The sequence below is a fragment of the Lampetra fluviatilis genome, chromosome 5 (genome assembly GCF_964198595.1).
Source record: "Lampetra fluviatilis chromosome 5, kcLamFluv1.1, whole genome shotgun sequence".
NCBI lineage: Eukaryota > Metazoa > Chordata > Hyperoartia > Petromyzontiformes > Petromyzontidae > Lampetra > Lampetra fluviatilis.
Window position 1 is genome coordinate 1,472,269 of NC_136279.1, and position 24,550 is coordinate 1,496,818.

A 24,550-nucleotide genomic window follows, 5' to 3' on the forward strand; every position below is an offset into this window, starting at 1 on the left:
GCAGCATGGAGACACTTTGACCATTTCCGTAACATATGCAGGCACAGAGACACACAGAGACAAAGGTCCCCCGTATAGCCTGTCACAGGCTTTTGGGGCAAGTGCCGTTAGCGAGCGCCTGTGACAACCGGCACGACGCACCAGGAGGTGTGGTTAGCGTGCAACGCTCCACATTCAGCGACCCGAGTTCAATTACAGTTCACGGTGAAGACTCGTGATGATTATCTGAATCAGTCTTGTGCCTCTCCTAGGTCGACTTGGCCTCAGAGGAGTACCTGGTGCGGTGTGTATAAATATCGCCACTAGGGACACAAAGGCGGCCGGGCGTGGTGCTGACCACCCATATCACCTTCATAGGTCCTACTCGCTTACAGTACTTGCCCCAACAGTCGGTTAAGGCTATACGGGGGATCTTTGTCTTTGCTGTGCGTGTGTGTGGCGTGTACGTAAATAATTGATGTTTGTGTGTGTGTGTACATATGTTTGTGTATAATATGAGAAGCGTTGCAGTCCCAGTTGCCAGGGCGCAATCTATAACTAGACGGCATTGCATGTATTAATATTATTACACCGATGCTCGTTCGCCTTACTGAGTCGCAGGACTCTTGTTCAGGAGGGTCCTGCCAAGTTGTTTGTAGTCGTGGGGGCAGGTGGCGACGTTGCCACTGCTGAGTCAACCCAATGGAGTTATTTGCAGGTACTGTCCGTGTTTCTGCGTTGTGGGTGTTTGACCAGCACCAGTCACTTTGGTGTTGTTTTTACCTGCTGTGGGAGGGAACTGCAGAACCCGGAGGAAATCGACGCAGAGCAGGGGGAGACACACAAAAAACACGCAAACTTCACACACAAACTTCACACACAAACTTCACACACAAACTTCACACACAAACTTCACACACAAACTTCACACACAAACTTCACACACAAACTTCACACGCAAACTTCACACACAGAGAGGCGCCCGAGTCAGGAATAGAACCCAGGCGCTTCTTGCTGCGAGGCACGAGTCTAACCGACTGCACCACCCATGCCGCCCAATCAGAGGTGACAATTGTTCTCCACAGACTGGATCAACTGAACCGAGAAGATGAGCGCCTTGTCACACTCTACCAACACACCCGTTCTGGGGAGAACATGCCCGCTGCGTGTGGTGCCGATCACGTCTCACAGAGAGCGATCTTGTGTATCGTGGTAGCCCACCAGCAAGCCTGACTCTGCCCATGAGACGCTGAATGTCAAACCAGCTTGTGTCGAACCAACGCTGTTCAAATCGCGCACTCCATGAAGGCAGTGTCGCCGATGGTGTAATACATACTCAGATATACTTGTTTCTGTGTGTGGATTAGGCGAGCACGTGGAGGGACGGTGTGGCCTCATCAGTTGTCGGTTTACCTCTTTCTCACGTGTGCCATCCGGGCCTGAACAGGTGCTCGCTAACAGCACCTGCCTGCCCTGGGGATGTGCAGGTCACACGGGGACTTTGCGCGCGTAAGCAAATCTCATAGGTGCTCCGCTCGTGACAGGAAAGCCGACAGTTTGAACAGCCCCTTGAAGAGGACGTTGTCTGTGTAAACAGTGCAGCGGGTATGTGTGTAAATAATAACAAAGACGTCACATGTTGCGTGTGGGAGGAGACCCAAGGACGCAGAGAAACCCGCGCGTGGAGCGGGGGCGGGGGGCAGTGCCGGATGATCCCAGTAGCAAAAGTAGCTACACGTGTCGTTACACATGTAGTAGTAGCTACTATACATGTAGAAGTAGCTCCTACATGTAAAAGCTACTTTTACATATGTAGCTACTACTACACGTGTAGTAGCTACACGTGTAGTAGTAGCTACTACACATGTGTAGCTACTACACATATAGTCGCTACACATGTAGTAGCTACGGGCCCCGCAATTTCAAGGGCACCGCACTATTTGCTTTCACGCTATCAATTCCGGTTCAGTGATTCTGCACTTGCTCTATTACTATAGTACTAGACCGCCTTCAACTTTTATGAACGACTGGGTGTTTAAGGTTAGCGATTTGTCGTATTATCTGGCTGTGTAGCAAATGAAAATATACAATTACTTTACTATGCAAGTAAAATGTTTGTGTTTTAATATTTACGTTTTTTTTTTATTAGGGCCCCATTAGAACAACATTTGCTACAGGCCCCGCACTCGCTTTATCCCGCACTGGGGGTGGGGGGGGTTAACGGTCAGCGCCGCCATCCGCTGGCGCAACCTCGCAGCCGCACGCCCACAACTCGTGGCCAGCCGAGTTGTCACTCACCCTCTCGCTCACTCACCCATCCAGCTTACTCACCAGAGTTCAACCTCGTAGCCGCACGCCCACAACTCCTGGAGAGCCGAGTTGTCACTCACCCTCTCGCTCACTCACCCATCCAGCTTACTTACCAGAGTTCAACCTCGTAGCCGCACGCCCACAACTCCTGGAGAGCCGAGTTGGCACTCACTCGCTCGCTCGCTCACCCATCCAGGTTACTCACCAGAGTTCAACCTCGCTTAGATTCGCTCCCCGAGATTCGGACACGATTGGGGCGCGTTTCAGGGAGATCTGTTCGCAGGCCAAAAACGATAACAACAACGACGACAGCAACAATAATAAGAACGTGGTAATTTATTTTCTTGACAAGGCAGGGGGACATCTGGCGTGGCTGCCTGGAGATTGGGGCTTTGCCCAGCGCCGTGACCGCGTCTTTCCCGCACGCGACGCTTCCTCGGCGCGGCTATTTTCAGTGAAGGGGGTTTTGTCGTCGTCGTCGCTGCTGCTGCTGCTGAGAGCGGAGAGATACTGCAAATGAAAGTGGCGTGAACACGCCGGAGTGGCAGCGCGGGAGTGGGTGGGGATTGCGCGGTGTCGGAGACCAGTTCTGCGCCGCGCTCGCCGGCTCGCGAGGGTGGTGGCGGCGGTGATGGTGGTGGTGATGGTGGCGGAGATGTTGGTGGTGGTGGTGATGGTGATGGTGGTGGTGGCGGTTATGATGGTGGAGATGGTGGCGGTGATGTTGGTGGTGGCGGTGATGGCGGTGGTGGCGGTGATGTTGGTGGTGGTGGTGATGGTGGCGGTGATGATGGCGGTGGTGATGGTGGTAGCGGTGATGGTGGTGGTGATGGTGGTGATCGTGACGGTGATGGTGGTGGTGGCGGTGATGGTGGTGATGGTGGTAGCGGTGATGGTGGTGATGATGGTGGTGGTGATGGCGGTGATGGTGGTGGTGGCGGTGGGGGAGGAGGAGGAGCGAGGGTGGCGGTGCCACGGATTGGGGTTTATGTGCGAAATTCAGATGTGGCTGGAATTAACAACTCGGACGCGCGCTCTCTCGTCCGTGATTGCACGCTGGCAACGCGCGCGTGCCCCGACTTGCTTCCAGAGGCGCGCATGTGGTAGGGGGGGCGATGATGCAAATTATATTTTCTAGTTGCGGCTGATGGAAAAATAAACGGCGAGCGTTTGCAGGGGCAACTTTAAAACGTAATTGCACGTACACTTGACATGCTATGTGGTATACTGTATTTGAGAGGTAACTGTGGCTTGGTGAATCCTTCATCCAGCGGTGGATAACTATAAACGGCTAAACTATTTTTTTTATTTTACCAGCCCAGGCCCACTGAGCTATATAGCTATTTTTCAGACGCGACCAGGCCACAAATGATAGCTCAACGAAGTGACTTATCATCGTGTGAAAATGTATCGCAGCCAAATCCTCTAATGCGCATGCTTCTCAATGTGGAGGGGAAACACCGGAGGACCCGGAGAAAAATCCACGCGACCACGGGGAGAAGAGGCAAAGTCCAAATATACAGCATCCTCAGGGTCGGGATCGAACCCACGAACTCCTGCATACCAGGCGAGGTAGTTATCATCTCGCCACCGTGGCACCCCTGATGATACGATACGTGATCATGAAACACCGTTGGCGATATATAGGCAGTGCATATTCGGTCGGTGCAAAAACCTCGCTGAGTCTCAACTCGTTTTCACGATGGTCCTGCTTTGGGATATTTGCCCAGTTCCTGTGGTGAATGTATTGCTTGTCGGAGGAAACCAAAGTGCCCGGAGGAAACCCCACTACACGTCCGCACGATGGGGTCGCACTAAAAGCCTCGCACAGATAGCTAGATGGATTCCTAATCGGGCGAGTGGCCCCACATCTTTCGACTCCACGTGTTCATGATGGACTCTGCAGCGGGCCGCCCTGCCGCGGGCACGGATGGCGACATGCACTTGGTGTGGGCATCAGCAGGGGTCACTTCTTTTTTCTGGCCGTCTCTGAATGAGACTCCGCTCCTGTGAATATAAAAACAGACTCGACAACCCGCCGAGCTTTATGCACCGAGCAATCTTCACTTGAAAATTAGCTGGCGTTTTTTTTCTTCTTCTCTTTGCACTACGCAAAAGAGCCCTCTCTTTACGACTCTAAAACTCCCGTTCGTGGAGCTGCTTTTGGAAATTGGGGCCAGCTGCATCAACTCGGTGCCGCGTTTGCGCGTGGCTGTTTCATCCACAACAAATGGTGCGAATCTGGTGAGCCAGCCAGACACCCACGTGACCTGTCCACTGATCCCCCTTCTTTGAGCGGAAGGCCGCGCTTGACAAAAAGAATGTTGACCTGAGCCCAGACCCTCCCCCACCCGCCTCCTCCTCCTTTACAAAGTCCTTCCACACCACCCCCCCCCCCCCTTTATGCCAGCATTCTAAAGCTAACCTAATTGTTCACTGTACCATCTGTATAATTTGTCTTTTATAAGTGGCGCAGCGTCCTTCCAAAAAAAGTTCTTTATCCCAGGCCCAACATGCGCGAGTAGGCGCATGGGGGAGTCACAAACACAATTAATTAACATTAGCTACATACCGCCTGCCTCTTTCCAAGAATTTGGTGTAACACAATCGCCTCTTTCAGCTGCCTTCTCATAAGCGGCCCTCTGTTTAGCACAGTGGTAATTCGCCGAAATGGATTTTTTATTACAGGCTCGTTTACCTTGTGCATTTGTTCGTGTGCGTGTGCGTGTGTGCGTGTGTGTGTTTAGGGGCCTCTGCTCATCATACGTGCCACCCATGTTAATGCGGGCGCGCCGGACTAGGGAAATTAATTCGTATGCATTCAAGAAATGTCACTTAAATTCTCATTAGCTGTGAAATGTTTTAAATAAATGAGCAGGTAGTGCACAAACTCGTGCCAACAGTGCAGTGACGGTACCTAGCGCGCAGTCTTGCACTTTCCCTCCATTTTTCAACATTTCTAATTTTCACATTTTATGTTCAGGCAACGTACTTTACATAAAAGGTTGCTTACAACTAATCTCATTTGCATCGTGTGGGTGTGGCTGTGAGAATGAGTATATGGCGTTGGCGTATGTGTTATTATTGTGTGTGTGTGGGGGGGAGTGGTGGCGTAGTGGTGAGCGTATCGTATTTACAAGCCCTGCAACACGAGTTCGACTCCCACTCACAGCCAATATCGGTGACGAATATCTAAACCGGTCCTGGGTCTCCCCTAGGTTGACTGGGCCATAAATGAGTACCTCGTTCGATGTGTAAACATCAGGACTGGGGAGACAAAGGCGGCCGGACGTGTTGCTGGCTACCCACCCCCTCGTGTGCCGTGCCGCCATTAATATGTGTTCGCGAGCAGCACTTGCCCCAATTGTCTGTTGAAGGCTATACGGGGGATCTTTGTCTTCGCAGTCGTTTGCGCATTCCATTTCAAACCGTGGCCATGGCTAACGTCAGCGGCGCGTGGTGTCAGGCCTCGTTCCACGGCATCGGACGACAACACCTCCGCAGGTCAACTTGATTCGGGTGCGATGGCTCTGCGTGGATTCATCACCAGTCGCTGCTTAGGTCACCGTCAGCCTCCTCCGTAGAGCACGACGACAAAACCGCGAATTCGCAGGGAACAAAGAAACGTGACAACACGACGGCTGTTAAATGTCACCGCGAGTGCAGCTGTTGCCACTCGCCGATTGCGACTGTGCAAGCGGCTTGCTGTGGTCCCCATAGTTTCTGTAACAACAGCAGCAGCAGCATCAACAACAGCACGCACCATGACAGCAACAGCCTGCCATCACGAGCCTCGTCTGGCCTCGGATTCCTTTGATTTGCGTTCAGGCGTCCTCAGGGCCGTCTGGAACGCTCTTGCCTCCGATATTAGGAAGCCACTGGAGCGATGCACTTTTGAATAATCTCGATTGAAAACGAATTTCTTTAGAACTGCTTGTTGCTGTGTTTAGATTAGCGCGGTTGGCTACGTACGGTGCGAAAGAAGTTCAACATGCATACGTATAGGTCTAATGGGGGGCTTGGTGACCATTACGAGCTGGGGAAATAGACTGCGTTGACGGAGGGCGACTTGAGCAAAGGCCTGTGATGAGGTCACGAGCCGAATAAAGTTTAAAAATTAATTTTAGCCCAAGGCGTTTAAGCTGAGATCTAAGTTAACAGAACCCTGTCCACGTTTTTTCCCGTCCAACCTCTAACCTCTGGCCACTTCTCCCTTCCCTTTCCACTCCTTAGCTGCGAGCCTAATTGCCGGCCGATTGCTTTGTAAGATACTTGAGCGAGAGTTAATTTGCAATAAGTATCAGTGTAATCGCCAGTGGATTAGTAAAGTACAATAGATGGTGGGGTTTTTTTTTTCCCCGCGCTCCGTAGTATAAAGCGTCTGCGGCGTCAGGGATAACATTCACGATTTAATGCCGCATGATGAGGAGGGAGATCCTAAATGGACTGCCGAGAAACGCAGACGCCAAGGGCACCTCCAAGACTCGGCACAGCGCGGGCGGCGTGCATGACCGACACCGTCCACACACGAGCCTCCCTTGCTCGATCCACTGCTGGGTGAGGGCCTCTCGGCAGCGCTGGAGGTCGTGGCGCGTTTTCTTTTTTTTCGCCGCAACCTTGCCGGTCAGTGCGGGATGGCGCAGGCGGGCAGCGTGGATGTGGGAGCATAGAAGTACGGCACGACAAGGGGTGTTGCTACCACTGCCCTCTGCCGCCCAGCCCAAGCCTACAACAGCGGGTCTCCCGAGGCAGCCGCTCGTCTCGCGATCCGCGTCTACCGCCCCCGCTTGCCGTCATCCCGCCGCAGGATGAGGGCATCCGCACACCTTGCCAGGCTGTCAGCAATATTTCACCATATTTCACCATACTTCACCATGCTTCACCATTCTTCACCGTGCTTGTCCAGTGCTTATGGTCCTACACGCGCGGCGGTGGCGGCGTTGCTGGTGGCGTTCGGCTCATCCGAGCGCTACCCCGGGGCTGAGCCGCGCTCAGCCTCCGCGATCTGGCGAGATCGTGCGCGTTCGTGCCCGATCTGGTCGCAGGCGGCGTGATTCTTGTTGGGCTGACGAGGCGGTGACGAGGCGGTGACAAGGCTGGCGACGCTGACGAGGGGCTGACGAGGCGGCTCGTTCTCTCGTGCACCGCAGACGGCTGTCAGCGCTCGCGTCGCACGCCAGACAGCGGCTGCCGGGCCCGCTAATGGTCTTCTTTGCCGGCAGTCGCAAAGCCAAGGAGGAGGGGGGGGCAAGATGGGAGGGGGGGTTGCCATTTTCGTAATCGAGGTGGCGATGGGAGGTAGCGGACGCGTTCTCGAGCAGTAAAACACACACACGCGCTGCACCTGAAATCGGCGCTGCTGTTTAAAGAACCCACAGGGGGATGACTGATTGTGTTTTTTTTTATTTTTGGGGGGGAGGGGGGTAATTGATGGGGGGAGGGTGGAGTCGAGATTGTGTGTGTCCCCCACCAGCACGTCTACGTTATTAATGCCGCCCTAGAACGGGCACCTGTGATTCTCGGCGAGCGTTTCAAGCAAGGGCAGAGCTGGGAGAGAACTCCCTGGGGCGGTCTGTCCAGCACGCCTGCCTCTCACGACGCCGCGTGGTGGTGCGGTGGCCGAGGGGCGCCGAGAGGACTGCGCTGAAAACCCGGCGCCGCCTCCGTCTGATCCCGGCCACGGCGGATGTCGACGAGGAGAGACATCCTGACAAGTTCTGGGGCTCCCACCCCGTCAGCAAGCCGCACTGACCGGCGTGGTGAAGTTTGCTCGAACAATCCCCCGTGACTGACGCGGCACGGGGAGGCTCTCATCCAGCAGTGGCTAGAGAAAGGGCTGTCCCATTTATGTTCTGCATGCGGCGCTTTAAATAAACAACAACAACGACGAATGGCATCGCGCAGCCGCGATTCTGTTTCTGGAGCTCCGGTGGCTGTCTGCCCGCACCCGTAGCCCCCCCTTGCAGAGTCTACACAACGACCCCCCCCCCCCCCGCTGTTGAGGGAGCCGACACGGGCCGCAAAAAAGTCGTTGGCGGATTTCTCTGCGAGATATTCCCCGTGTGTAAAGGGGGGGGGGGGGCTGGGGGGGGCTGGGCCCCTGGGCTGCCCCACTCCCCTCCCCCTGCGGATGCCTCTCGACCCACCCGCCGACCCCCCCGCTCCCTGCCCCCCCCCCCCCTCGAATAGACGGCGCATGTTTTTGTAGTCGTCGTTCTTGGCCGTGGCAGCCACGGGGCGCGAGTCCCGTGCCCCGCGGGAGGCTCCTGCGGGGTGATGGGGCCGAGTCTGCGCCGTCGCTCCCCGTGTCTCACATCGCCGTGGATGGGGGTTGGGGGGGGGGCGGGGTCGCGTCCGTGGTCAACGGCGCAGCGCAGTTGCCGCGCAACGAATGGCGATGCGAATGGTCGGCGACGTGGCACGCTCGCGTCTTGGTGGAGTGGGCTGTTTTGATGAATATTGGATACATCCGTTCATTCATCATACAGTAATACTTTAATTTAGAAACACCTCAGGGCTGTTGGCTGTCACGACCGCCAAGAATTATACGCTCGAATCGGGAGAGCGTGTTTTTTAATAAGCAAAGATCGCAAGCAAGAGAAGGTGTAATTCAGTTACATCCGCGCGTTTGCTCGGGGACTGCCGGGATTGAGAGGCGCCCCCCGCGCCCGAGAAGGGAGCCGTCCCTCCTGGTGACAATGGTGACGCGCCCAGCGCGTCCCCTCCCTCGCCCTGGTCGCCCTCGGATTGTGTGAGACGCGCCGTCTCGTCTCGCTCCTCTCAGCGACACACTCACCACGCGTACACACACTACACGTACGCACTCGCCACGCGTACACACAACACGTACACACTCACCACGCGTACACACAACACGTACACACACCACGTACACACAACACGCACACACTCACCACGCGTACACACAACACGTACACACAACACGTACACACAACACGCGTACACACAACACGTACACACAACACGCACACACTCACCACGAGTACACACAACACGTACACACCACGCGTACACACAACACGTACACACAACACGCACACACTCACCACGCGTACACACAACACGTACACACAACACGTACACACAACACGCGTACACACAACACGTACACACAACACGCACACACTCACCACGAGTACACACAACACGTACACACCACGCGTACACACAACACGTACACACAACACGTACACACAACACGCGTACACACAACACGTACACACAACACGTACACACAACACGCACACACTCACCACGAGTACACACAACACGTACACACAACACGTACACTCACCACGCGTACACACAACACGTACACACAACACGTACACACAACACGTACACACAACACGCACACACTCACCACGAGTACACACAACACGTACACACAACACGTACACACAACACGTACACACAACACGAGTACACACAACACGTACACACAACACGTACACACAACACGTACACACAACACGCACACACTCACCACGAGTACACACAACACGTACACACAACACGTACACACACCACGCGTACACACAACACGTACACACAACACGTACACACAACACGCACACACTCACCACGAGTACACACAACACGTACACACAACACGTACACACAACACGCGTACACACAACACGTACACACACCACGCGTACACACCACGCGTACACACAACACGTACACACACCACGCGTACACACAACACGTACACACTCACCACGCGTACACACAACACGTACACACCACGCGTACACACAACACGCACTCACAACACGTGCACACTCACCACGCGTACACACAACACGTACACACAACATGTACACACTCACCACGTACACACTCACCACGCGTACACACTCACCACGCGTATACACACAACACGTACACTCACCACCCGTACACACAACACGTACACACTCACCACGCGTACACACAACACGTACACACAACACGTACACACTCACCACGTACACACTCACCGCGCGTATACACACAACACGTACACTCACCACACGTACACACAACACGTACACACTCACCACGCGTACACACTCACAACGCGTACACACAACACGTACACACACCACGCGTACACACAACGCGTACACACAACACGTACACACTCACCACGCGTACACACTCACAACGCGTACACACAACACGTACACACCACGCGTACACACAACGCGTACACACAACACGTACACACAACACGTACACACACCACGCGTACACACCACGCGTACACACAACACGCGTACACACAACACGTACACACAACACGCACTCACAACACACGTGTACCCTGCTCAAAGCTGCCAATGACCTTGACTCTGGATGCACCCTCCTCGCATCTCACGCTGAGATTACGGGCCGATTTATTTACACAAACATGAAAGTTAAAACGGTGTCGGAAAAAAAAGCTTTTTAAAAAATATTTGCATAATGGTAAAAAAAATGAAGAGAATGAATTTGCTGGCCAGCTGAGCGCTGCTTGTGTGTTCTCCCCTTTTTAGTCTGTTTCCTTTTTGAAGTTAAAACATTTTCTTCGTCTTCGACTTTCTTAGTCGCGGCACCAGCCGTGTAATCTGATGCCGGCGAGCGGCGTGGGAATGGCTGCGCCTTGATCGTCCCTTCTGACATTTCCTCACCGGCACCTCCCAAAGCAAAAGCGCAATCATTCAAAAGGATGTTTAATAACCGCCCCCCTCGCGTCCGTCTCTTGCTAACCTTCCCTATCTAACCTTGGCAGGTCGCACATTTGCAAGTTTGCTTTTTTTTTTAATGCGAGCTTAAGCTTGAGCGAGAGCGAGAGAGAATACACAATCACAGAAACATCGTATGCAGCTGCTCGATTTAAACACCATGTCTGTTACCAGGAGTTCACCTGTATTGGCCTCGGTGAACTTCACGTGACAGTTTTGCCACCAATAAGAGAAAAAAAAGAATCTGCTTGTGCAACGTCTAAATATTCTAGCCTTAAGCTGGATTTATTGTGGGGAGGAATCAGGGATGGTTGAGCGGAGGGAGAGACGGGGGGGCGGGGGGGGGATACGCTGCTGCGTCGTCAAGTCAGAGCCAGAGCTCGATTTTCTTTAGACACCTCGTGGCTTCGTGCGCGGACACCCCATGAAGGTACAAGCGAGGTCAGATGGTGCTGCTCTGCACTGAATGGCCACTGCTGATGCTTCCCCTTCTGGCAGTAAATGCCATAACACACTGCGGGCAATTTTAGTGCAATTGTTGCCTGCAGACATCACTGGCAACGCATGTTCCATTAGCAACTATGGCAACTTGGTATGGCAACGGCACTGAGTGGCCTTGTCCGAGAACAGGTGCGCCTTGCGGCACACTCCTTCGACTCACAGCGACGCAATCTTACGTCTTGATACACGCCCTTAGGGCAATTATTGCAGGCAATCTCTACAGGCAACGCATTGCCCCATCGGCAATTGTGACAACTTAGCACAACAGTGGCACAGTTCCGTCTGGCCCAAAAAACCCGACTTTGGAGACAATTATATTTTTGTATGAGCAGTGATTGGTTCACAGAGCACGTAACCTCTGGTATTCACGTGATCTCTGTCTGTGATCTGATTGACCGTCATCCCTCCCAGTTGCTGTCCACACGGCTAAGCGGCAATCAGACTTGTTCCAGATGTGGCAGCTAAATCCTTCAAATGAGAAAATGATGCAGCAACCGTCTTGCATGGACTTTGAGCATTGCCAATCTTTAGAAAAACTTGGCAATGACATATTTCCTAGAAGGTTGTTGTTGTAATAACGGTGCATTGTGTACGTGTGCGATCGCGGCGTGAGCATCAGTTGTGTGCGTGTGGGTGTGCGCACGTGCCCAGCGCGGAACGCGTGCGTTCGTTGTCATTTGCGTTGTTCCGCGTGCACATTTCTACGCCCGGTTAAATCTCCAGACAAAAAAATGGAAACGCCAAACGATGACGAGCGCCGTCGTCGAGAATATAAATACTAAAATAGATACGCCGACAATATACCTCATTCATATACGTTTCCACGCAATTGTTGTTGTTGTTGTACCCAACCCACTGGCTTCACCGTCTTGTGGGAATGCATAATTTCAGCAGCATTCGTTCAGTACGAGCAAAGTCCATTGTATTATCTCTTGCATTCACCAAACGGAGGCTGCTTTAAGAGACTGACTTTCCAGCTTGTTTTGAGTTGCGATGGGATGGGTGTGTTGGAATCACCTATCGGCAATGACGACCTATTGACCTTCACTTACTCATACGCTAAGATTGCCAACTCAAGTTTCCGACCATGTACGGGAACGCGTGCCGCTCCGTTCTGCCGATGCACTGCTGGATGAGGGCCTCCCCATGTCCTGCGTGCCATTAGGTATAATTGACCATACTTCACCACGCTGATCATTGCGGGTTTAGTAAAGGTAGCAGAACAACAAATGTTTTTTTCTGCAGTGCCCTCTGCGACCCACAACACAGCCTATTACAGCAGCCTTTTGAGCACCCATCCAAGGCGTTATCACGACTAAAATCTGCTTAGGTCTGGCAAGACTGGGCGCAACCTGGGGCTAAATTGACGCACACTCACACACGCTTGCGTGCGTGCGTGGATGCATTTATCCATCCCCTCCGTGAGCGGTTCAAGGCACAGTGGAGCTCGCCACCAAATGCAGAGCAACTTGGGGTAGGAACGAGGAGGAGTGAGCGCTGTTGGTGATTTGTGGAGGCAATTTCACTCGACGCCACCATGGCGATGTTCACGAGACGCGTGGAATCAAAGCTGCGCGCCGACCGCTATAATCTGGCAGCGCGATTTGGAAGTCGTCTCAAATCGCGGGGATTTTGTTGAATATTGAGAAGATTTGCTTACCGCAATGATGATATAAAAATGTCATGAATCAAAACTTGTCCGCAAAGATTTCATACATAATGGTAATTGGATGAAAGTACAATCTAACGGCGTATAAATTACAGCGCTAGGACCAGTGGCCTAAATCCAGCATGATATGCGGTGCATAAATTGGGTTTAATTTATTCAGAGTTGATGAATGTGTGGTGTTACACATAATTTATCTATAAGTTAGGATGAGTAATACGATCGTAATAATATCCGTAATTTACTAATAATGATGATGGTAAAATATTGAGGGTGCAGTAAATGCCCGCTGTGGCTTTGTGAGATGAATGTGTTGCAGGTGCTGTGTTTTGAGAGTTGTATTGCTGCTGCTGACGTTGCAGAGACACGGAGACAGCACAGGTGTGCCCGAAGAATCGTCACGGAGTCTGGAAAACGCTCAGGTGCTGGGAGTGGCTTTGGTGACGACACTGAAATGAACGTCATCTTGCCACGATCATCGCCAAAATTACCCAAAGTCACGGGTCATCATCATCCACACCACCACTCGTCACCACAATGATCTTCAAACAACATCAATTATCAATCAACGATCTCAATGTGAAGAAAAGCAAACTCCGTGGCACAATTGGAGTTGCCTTCGTATGATTGTGCATCTGCGTGGGTGTTCAGGAGGTTTAAAGCGCGTGAATGGCTACCCGAAGGTTTCTGAGTTCGGATCGTGGTCAGGGGTAAACTCGGCCCCATCATCCTTGCAGGGTCATCAAATGGGGGCTTGCAGGGTCATCAAATGGGGGCTTAAACAGGTAATCAGCTTTCACCACCAATATTTATCCATAATCGAGGGTTTTTTTGGGGTTCGATCGCTTCAATATAAATGTGTCCTTAACCCGCCACCACCCACCACAGCCAGTTAGCAAGGTCTGTCACTTAAACAAAACGTTCCAATTAGTTACTATTTCGGCACACCAGCGTGTTGGAGAGTAACGCCACAACATTAACAATTTGAGTACATATTGTAACCCAAAAAAACCTTTATTACGGATAAATGAGTGCTTTGTTGTAGCAGGTGGTTGCCATGTGAAGAGACTGGCTCCCTGCAATGGGAATGTGGAATTTACACCACTGGCTGTTGGCCGCTCACCCGGGTGGGTGTCGCCCCACTGCCGCTGCGAGCTGAGAGACGCATCTTGTCCTGGAGAGGTGAAGTCCTAACAGATGCGCTCACCGACTCGGGGGGAGTTTTTTTCCCAATGACCAGCAGCAAAGACGCTGCCAGAAGCACACGTGACATCGTGCCCAAGTCGTAGTTTGTCAGGGGGAGCCAGGGCACCCTCGTGGAGGTGAACACGTCTTGTTGTTGTTGTTTTTACTTTTTACAAATGCTTCCATTCGTTTTTTTGTGCAGTAAACATATAACATCTGCAGTTTTTGGTCAGCGCCGCGTGCCGTTCAGAATTGATGCCCCAAAGTTTCGCTCCACACTCCGGCAGCTTCTTCGGGAGTTGAATAAGAAGCTCGCAGCGCATGGCGCGAAACGTTGGACGTCGTGCCGAAACAGCACAATAGCGGCACAACCACAAAAGCCGGTCGGAGACCCACGCCGTGCAACCCCTGCGATTACCACCGCAGGGTTACATACCACCAGCGCTCAGAATGACGTTGAAAATTCACTTCCTTAGAAGTCCTTTTGTGTTTAGTTTGTTGTCCTTCCCCCGCACCTCCGGTTAGCACGGTTGGCTACGTACGGCGCGAAGGAAGTTCAACATACATACTGCACGACATGGGCTCGGTCGGTAGCCACGTGCAGGGCGTAACACACGTGCGCGCGCGCGCGCGGGTATAAAACACTGCGACAGTGTTGGTGTGCGGAAGAAGTCAACTTGACCGACTTGGGCGCGTAGAACAGAGTGCCCTTTTAGCCCCGAGATTAAATTATCGCCGGCGTTATGGAACAAGGGCGGCAACGTTGGCAGGGTCGGGGCGAGGTCAGGTGGAATATCCTGAAGGCGGCGGCGGCGTCGCAGGTGGCCGGGGCGTTCCGCGGAGTGGAGCGGGCGCCGCGGAGCGAGCATAAGCGAGGACCCAAAAAAAACTTATTGGGGAAAAAGGTGGAACAAGCCACAGGTTTGTCTCTACGCTCCGCCGGGCGTCCGAACGGAGGGCCCGCCGAGTGCGCAGGGTTCGGAGGAGATGCGTCGAACGTTTAAAGCCGCTGAAGCCAATTTATTTGATTGCCTCTTGCCCGAGAGAGCCGCGTGCCGTGTCAGTGGGGCCCGCAGCGACTCGCGCTGCTGGTGGTGAGACGCTTTGGCGTTATTCGTGGTGAATCGTGATGTTTGACGGGCTGCAATGGAACTGAACATCTAACCGTTCGATGAATTGCCACATAATTTCATTCATTCTATCATGAGACCTCATTTGCCAGTATTCAATTATGATGGTAGGGTTTTCCCATTTCTGGCAATAAAACAGGTGTGTTAAGATGTTAAAACACCAAACTGAAACCTTTGCAGGGAATCATGATTCATGTCTGTATTAACCACATATACTTGTGGTGAATATGCAATTTGTTTTAATTCATAATTCTCGAGAACTGATTATGTTTTTGCCACTGTGGTGCATTTAGCGCCTCCTGTGGCTGCGGTGTTCAGGTGAATTAAATATTTTCACCCAATACACATCGACAATAATCAATTATTTCATTATGATTCGATACATTCATTGTGGGCATGGCATGTTGCCAATTTGTTTCAATTTGCGCATTCAGCATCGTGTCGTGGGACGAAGAAGCGTTTCATAAATATTCCAGGGCCGTGTGACGCTGCGTTCGAGACGTTCCATCGGACTACTCCCAGAAAAAATATCGATCAAGTGGCCAAATAATCTTTTATCTAGTAGGGGTCACACCATCTCGTACACTCCACCATGAGATTTTTAACTACCTTACATTTTAAAAAATGTCAGTGCCGGTGACCGCGCTGACCCGGTGACCTCACTGTACCTTGAGAACCCAGTTTAATAACGGGTGATGGAAACCCCAGATTCAAAACCAGGAACTCAGCGGTGCCGGATCGGCACTCTGACCTCCAAGCCACCTGTCCACCTCAGCTGCGAGGTCTCTTTGCGAGCCGTGTGCTCGGCAGCTCGGCTTCAACGCGCGTCCCTTCCCGCGGCTCACAGCTGCGTGCAGCTTCTCCGCAGCGGCGATTGAGAGGTCATCTAAGAAAGCAAAACAAAAGCCAACGTCTTACTGTGCGAGGGCTTAGCGTAGCCAGAAGCCTCCCGTGCAAACGCCCGGAGCAATTCCTCTGCCCCTTTTCTGGGCTTCTAAGCACACCGCGCGGGAGAATGTGTCACCGCGGGTATTAAAAGCGAGGACACGTGAGCGCGCCGTACGGAAAGTGCGCTTTGTGAACGGCTGTCTTGGAGACCCAGTCATGCTTGGCCTTCATGCCTTTATGCTCGCGTGTGGCCTTGCCAGCCACAGAGACTTCGAGAATTCTTCCGCTTTTGTGAAGTCTGTGTTTGTTATCAAGTGCCGTGCGGGGTGGGGGAGGACTCGATGCTGGATTATGGATGATGGCCTTGCGTTTCACTCTGTAAAGCGGTTCATACCTGCTCAGCCCTGCTCTTAGTGTGTCCACCTGTCGGACAAAATAAAATTTCGTTCCCTTCAAAAAGGACGCAACATTTCTCCGACTTCTGTGTCTAAATTCACGCACGTGGAATGTGTATTGTTGTTGTTTCTTGGGTTGGAATGTTCTGAGAATGTTTTAATAGCAAAGCCGCAGTTGCTGGTTTGATGGTAAGTCCGTTAATCGGATTGCCGAATACGATGTCCTCGTCTGAATATGTGGAAACCTTCATTTGCATGGCCAATGTGCAGCCCAAATAAAAAAAATTGCATCCCCAAAGTTAGCAGCATCCAAAAAAACAACACAAGGCAGTCTCACGCCACATATTTGTAGTATTTCGTGCATTGGTCCATGAAAGCCTCACAGATCCCCTTGTTGCGTAAGAGAACGTTTGTTTAGAAACAACAAAAACCTTTTTTGTTATTTCTGTCGCCGAACAAACTCTGCTGTCCCTCGTTTCGCTCGAATCCCAGACGCTGAGACCGTTACTTGCCCCGTCGTGTATCGATGCGTGTCAGAGGAAATTAACGAGTGACGGCCAAAACAGCGGCCCAGCGCAAGCTGTCTCAACAATCACTCAGAGTTGTTCTCCGGTGTCAGCCCGCATTGTTCAACTGCCCCTGTGTGTCTATACGCTGGCAGCGGTGCGCACACTTGCGGGGAAGTGGTGTGTATCCCTGCAGCTTACGCAATGCGTTGCAAAATCAGCGATCTGAGTTCCATTGTATGCCATACGGATATCGGTGAGGTGAGCCCTCTCCTCTCTGGATGCCGTTGACAAAACGAGCAGTGGGAAGACACGGCCGGCCAGCCAGCCACGGTGCTGGCCACATCACCTCTACGTGGTCTCGTGCCAGCCGTGTAAAATAGGTGCTCGCTAACAGCGCTTGCCACAGCTGTGGATTATAGGCGCACCGCCACCACCGCCGCCGCCGCCGCACCCAGCGCTGTGTCGACGAGGGTTGTGCCAGTAGCCTGCGGGAGGTCGCAGAGTGGCACACGGCCGTGGCGTCGGGGCGGGAGCTGTGTGGTGGTGGGTGCGTGGGGGTGGGGGGCGAACGTTCCTTGGGTTTATTTTGGGCAGCGCCGTTTCCGCTCCGCCGGCCGGTCTTGTGTCCAGCCTCAGCGCCAAGGTGCCCCCATCCATCTTGTACAAAAGGAATTGCATTTCCTATTTAGCTAAAGAACCTCTGGGTATTGTGCTCATTTGCGCGCGCGCGCGCGTGTGTCAGCGTGCGTGCGTGCGTGTGTCAGCGTGCGTGCGTGTGTGCGTGTGTCAGCGTACGTGCGTGTGTGTGTGTGTCAGCGTGCGTGTGTCAGCGTGCGTGCGTGTGTCAGCGTGCGTGTGTCAGCGTGCGTGTGTCATCGTGCGTGCGTGCGTGCTTTAGCCCTGCAATCGCGAACTTGTTTACGACCTCTGCCGTGGGCCCTCAGAGGCGAGAGACGCGGAGGCGGCGGTGTCGGAGGCTCTCGGAAACGACGCACGCGCGGCGTCAAGGGGGTTGTGGGGTGGATGCTGGAGGGCGCCGCGCGTCCCAGGCAGAGCTGTTCACGGACAGCCGCGCACCTCGGCGACAATCGAGGGGCCCCCCTCGGACGCTCCGGCCCGATTTATTTATTTATTACTTATATACTTATTCTCTCCCCCCCCACTAGTTCGCTCGCTCGTGCACTAATATATTTATTTCCTCTCGCTGGGAGTGCCTCCTCCCCCCCTTTGTGAGTGCGAACTAAATAGGAGCCCCTCCAGAGAAAAATAGCTGTTTTGGAAGGCCGCCGACTCAGCATGTGCCTCGCCTGCCCCATCCTGCCCCCTTCATTTAGCATTTCGTGGTTCACAGCTGGTTTATTTTTCAAACCACATTTAACATAGAGGGGGGGATGGGGTGGTGTGGTGGGAGGAGGAGGAGAGAGAAAAACAACACACGACTGCAGTGCCTGTTTTTCCTACAGCTCCACAACACAAGGCCGATGAGTCGTTTCCTCTTCTCTCACGGCTGTGGCCACGGACCGGCCTTGCGCGTCAAGCCAACCTGGCTACCTACAGGGCCCCCCCCTGGCTACCTACAGGGGTCCCCCCCCGGCTACCTACAGGGCCCCTCCCCCCTGGCTACCAGACAGGGGTCCCGCTCCCCCCCCCCCCCCCCCACTGCAAAGGTGCCGACGCCGCTGTTTAGATTCTCCGGCGCGCAGAGAGAGGGGGGGGGGGACGTCGTTCGCGCTGATTTGGACCACCCGCGAGGAAGCGCCGCCGGTGCCCCCACCTCGAGTGGAGGGCCCCCCTGGGAAAGAAAGGCCCCCTTTGTCGAGCACCCCCCTCCCCCCATTGGTGCCGTTACAGCGAGCTAACGAGAAAATGAGAGGAAGGATGCAGGGATAAAGGAGCTGAACAGCAATCTAAACTACCGAAATTAACAAATGCGAACTCGAGATATGCGGACGGAGCGAGGTCGAGGCTGTGTGGCACGCACGACTCGCGTGTCACGAGGTCGCAAGTTCATCTCCCCCCCCCTCCTCCTCCACCCCCACCCTCCTCGCGTGTCGTTCGGCGTGACGCCCGAACCCACGGCGGACAACTCCGCATCACGAGCGCGAGAGCCCGCGCAGTAACTTGAGCGCCGCTTTGCGTGAAGTCAACCGCGGTTATCAACGTGGAGATCCTGGCGCCCTTGATAGAGGAATGTGGAATTTCCACCGCCCGACCGAGGACTGCGCGTGGAGGTGAGGAGGAGGAGGAGTGCCCGCGCAACTGCTTCTCGCAGCAGGGCGACGGTTTCGCTTTGAGCGGTGGGGGGGGGGGGAAGAAAAAAACCCAGAATCCACAATCTCAACTTCTACATCTCAATCAGGCAAACGTGTCCGTGTTCACTGACGTGGACACGAGAGATCGCACGCCACGTCGCGCACGTGCGGGGGTTTCGCTCGGGGTCACTTCACCGTTGACGACGACGACGACGATGCGATGGGCATCCGTCTGGCGACCACGAACTGCAGTGACATCTCGGTGAGAGCGTCGATCGATTCGTCTCCTCGGGTCGCACTTTGCCCGGTCGTTCTCGGAAGTGCACAAGCCGCCGTAGAGTCTCGGACGACACGGTCAAGTTGTTCACGGCCATTTGAGATAAAGTGCTTGAACATTCCGCACGCTATTACCAACCGGGCAGGAATTAGTCGGTAACAAGAGCGGCGTATAATGAGAACACCTCTTTGTGCGTTTGGTGGCGTAGGAAGCCCTCATTTGTTAATTTAGAGGGCATCACCTTGACAAAAGTGCCACGAGTCAAAACCTGACATGCGATTAATCAGATATACAGATTGTACAGATGATTAATTAACACACGCACTCACGCACACACACACACGTATACAACACAGACACGTTGACAAATGCGCGACGGATAAAGAAAAGCACCCAAGGTACACTCAGCACATTGTACACAGGTTGATAATTTCAGGCACAGTGTAATGGCACTAATATATTTTGAATGGTTACACATTTAGGCTCGCATTTATCCCACAGCTCTCTGCAGACTTCAGGGCTTTCCCATTTATCATTGGCCAATTTGGGGTGTTTGGGGCCAGCCGAGGTGACCCCCGCCCCCCCCCCCCCAGTCCCCACGGGGTGCTGGGTCCCGACTACAGCTGCGTGTGCAGCATTTGCATCTCTTCTCGGCTGTAATTGCACTCTCATTAATAACGACCCACGCACTATTATTGCGGCGGTTATAATGCATTTCTCGCCCGCGTCCTCGCCCTACGGCGTTGTTGCCACTTTGTCGGAGCGATGGTTGGCAGTGCGCTGGTCTCGATCGTGTTCGGCCCGCAACTCCCGGCACGCCGGCGGCCTCGTTCTCGCGAGGCCGCGCGGCGTTCTTGCACTGCGCGCGTGGGATCTTCACTGCGTGGGAGAAGGGCTACGAGGAAGCTGCCACGGGTGCTGTGGGCACGGTGAACTTCTTTCGCACCGCGCGGAGCCAATCGTGCCCATTAGGAGGTGCGGTGTAATGGTTCGCAGCGCACTGGACTTCCGATCCAGAGGTCGCCGGTTTTAATCCGTGTCTCGGCGCAGCAGTTGAAACAACGGAGCGAATTTCTTAAACTAACCTCCCCATCCCCCCACACCGCCCGCCTCTGTCCACCCAGCAGTAGAAATCGGTACGGCCAGTCGCGCGTGGGAGGGTAACGTTGTGAGTCCTCTTGCCTCTTCCAAGACGTCCTGGCCATCGTGGAAGAGTGGGCGAGACGAGAGCCCCGAGAGAGGCTGGGTCTCGAGAGCTCCCCTCGTGGTTGGCGGGAGCTCCCTTCCACCAGCAGTGGCGCGAGCGAGCAATTGCAGGGCTGCGCCTTTACCTTAGCCACCAGCAGCAGCAGCGTTGGGTTGGGGTCGTTGGTTACGGCGAGGGCCCACGGGTTACATTCACTTGACCCACCCACGCCTCCTCCTCCTCACCCCTCTCTCACCGAGCACGGAGTTGCAGGGCTGCGCCTCTATGGCTGCCCCCCACCACGCGGCGACGAGTGCCGACCTGCGGTGTCCTGCTGCTGCTGCTGCTGCTCCTGCTGCTGCTGTTGCTGTTCCTGCTGCTGCTGCTGCTGCTCCTGCTGCTGCTGCTGCTCCTGCTGCTGCTCCTGCTGCTGCTGCTGCTCCTGCTGCTGCTCCTGCTGCTGCTGCTGCTGCTGTGTGGGACACGAGAGTTGCCGTGGCGGTCCAAGTGAGGGGAAATTTCTTCACGACGAGTCCCCATTCAGCGACCACCTACAATTCCGTAAACTGCGTTTTCGGGCTTTTTTATTTTTTTTCTGGCGACAATTTTAGAAAGCTCACGACAACGAGGCGGTTTGGGTGGCCTGGGCCTGAGGCTCTGAGTCGACAGCGCTGAGATCTTGGGTTTAAATCTGGGTCACAGCGATCGGTGCGTCAACTGGGTTCTGAAGTGAAGCGAGTTCAAGTTCTCGCCCTGATCCCTACTGAGTGCACATTACATTCAATTGTTTCACTTAATTTTATTCACTGCAGCCTTGAGGCGTGAACATGTTGCTTTGATGTGCAATGAACATTCTTTTGTGGGCATAATGAAAGTGTAGATAAGTGATTCGATAAGAAGGAAGCAGCAGTTCAGTAACATCAACTTCTGGAGTCGTTGTCACGTGGTGTTGCACTGCGAGCTGCGAAGTTGTGAATGGAAGCTTCGTCATCTCGTGACGCGATGATGACAGGGCAATGGAAATGTAATCGCAGGATAAAGCGCGCGTATAATCAGTTCAATAATAAACAAGAATTCTCTATGGCAAAAAGGAAGAACAGATACATCTTTCATTTATACCAGTGAAATATTTGGACCGCACTAAGGAGATTGTATTCTGAATGTCCCCACTTGTCACAAAGGCTTAAGTAGGCCCAGAACCCATCAAGGGGCTATGGGGAGCGGGTGTGCTCAAACTTGTGAGATGCGCGCGATCCCAGCTGCTCTACCACGTGCATTCATCCAGACATTTGCTCACAGACCTCCAAACGCAATTCTTTGTGTGAAAATCATATCTCTCTGTCAGAGAAAAAAAAACGTATGCCAATTTTCCTTGGGTGATAAAGATAACATCAGATGTATATATATACACACCACTACTACGCACAAAATAAATATTTTTTCAATGCTATATTTTTTGTTACCCCAGTAACAATTTTTTTTTGGCGAAACAAAAAATAAGAACGCACCACGAAACAGCGGCGCGAGTGAAGGGGGCGAAATCGCTCGGCCGCTCGCTCGCAGTCCGCCCCACGGAGCGCTCGCCGCAGAATCGCCACCACCGCGATGGCAGCATCCGCTCGACGCATCAACGCCTGCCTAGCCGGTGATGTCATCGCTCTCTCCCTCCCTCCCTCTGTCTCTCTCCCTCCCTCTCTCTCCCTCTTCCTCTCGCCTCGCTCCCGTGAGGCTGGCGGAGCAGAGAGCGGAGCGAGTGTCCGCGCGGGTCGCCGCGCACCGCCGTTCCGCTCGCACGGAACCGATCGGAAAAGTCGCAATTCGCCGACCCCCCCCCCCGTTCACCCCCACTCCCCTCCCCCCATTTATCGTCTCTTCCACCGCGCTGTCTTCTACACGTGGAGGTGCCAACAGCGATTAGCCAGCACGAGATGTTAAATCGCGCAGCTTAATGAAACTAAAGGAACGAGAGACGTAAAGAATGTAGCGGCGGCGCGGGTGGGAATTGTCACCATTTAGTGGAAAAAATTATCGCTGCTGTCCCGATCCTTTTGAAAACGTTTTAATAACAGATCCATTTTTTATTCAGAAAAATACTCACCGAGTCTATCGACAAATTAATTTTTCAGAGACCGAGGGTCCTGCATTGCGGCGTTTGGCCAGACACGTGAATGAGCGATTTGCTTTACGTGGGAGTAGACTGGATTGCCTAGAGAATGAGCCGTGCATGTGAGGGTGCGAGGGAATAACAACCAAAGCTCCGCACAGATCGATTCAATAATCCACTGCTCAACTGCTTCATTCTGGACACCTCAGTTGATGACCCGAAAGCAGTATTACAATTGCACGTGCGGGATCGCTCTGTATAACACCGGACTAAACACACCCATGACGCGTTCTTGAAACAATCAGCGGGGCAAAGTGTCCGTGAAAACGAGCAAATTTGGCGGTGCTCGTCGCCATCGATCATCCCGAGCCGTTTCCGTCAATTCCACATTCCCATGGAAAGTGCCCGTCTCTCCGTTTGAACGAGACCGCTGATCACGAAGAGAACACAAATGCTGTGAAACGTCCGGCGTGGCAAATATAAATCGTGTCGCGCGATTGAGAAGGTTACAGTTCCAGGAAACGTTTTTTTCCAGGTATAACAAAACAAACAAACAAAAATCCGCCGATCCATTTTAGCCCTCGACTCTGGCTTTGTGGGAGCCAAAGAGGAAGAGGAAGAAGAAGTGAAAATCAAAGTGAGGGGCGACATTTGAAGAACCCAAGGCCGTCGAGCCGCATCGCCGCGCGCACGAACGCGACGACTTTGCGGCGTCCTGCGCCTGAGCCGCTGCCGCCCGCATTGTTGACTCTCGCAGAGGCCACGACGCCTTTCACCACTGCTGTGGGTACACGCAGCATCACAACCCCCACCCACCCACCCACCGAGAGAAATTGACAAAAAAAGTCATTGTCTGGCTTTGAAATGAAAAAAGTACATTGATTGTAAGTAGCGGGATAGAAGCACACCTCATAAAAGCATTGTCCTGATTCAAGCAAACACATGTTGACATTGCACTGGCGGGGAGGGGCTGGGGCAAAGGGCAACTTCTGATATAAGCACACTATTGTGAATATGAGTACAGCTGGCCTCGCTCCGAATGTGTCTTCATAGTGGCCTTATCGTGTGTTGTGTATATATATGACCAGTCGAAATAAGTGGGCTTGGGCAGGACACTTCGCTGAAAGGGATTACGTCTGGGCAAGGCCAACGATGGAGTGGCAGCCAAAGGGGAGAAGTGCTGCAGAGGTGTAGAGGATGTCCATTGGGGAGATGGAGTGATAAAGGACGCTCACTTGTCGTTGCTAGATAGATTGTCACGTCACAGGATCGTTGAGAGACGTCGCTGGCTCGAGTTGCCTTCATCCAGTCGTGGTTACATCGTGGCTGATATAGAGTATGTGGTATGTCGAATCCATGTGTGTCATTTGTGATAGGCCATCAACGTGTCGAGTCTTCAAGACCAATGGTATGAAGAAAACTCTCATCAGCAGAGT

The 24,550-nt window shown here is 53.2% G+C and overlaps 1 long non-coding RNA gene across 1 annotated transcript in view; it reads left to right on the plus strand.

Moving 5' to 3' along the window:
* The window catches only part of LOC144932373 (uncharacterized), a 76,823-nt gene extending 59,960 nt beyond the window's left edge, over positions 1–16,863 (plus strand). The window contains exon 2 of the long non-coding RNA XR_013636903.1: positions 13,551–16,863. This is a non-coding gene — a long non-coding RNA (uncharacterized LOC144932373). The remainder of the gene's footprint in view (positions 1–13,550) is intronic.
* The last annotated feature ends 7,687 nt before the right edge of the window (positions 16,864–24,550 follow it).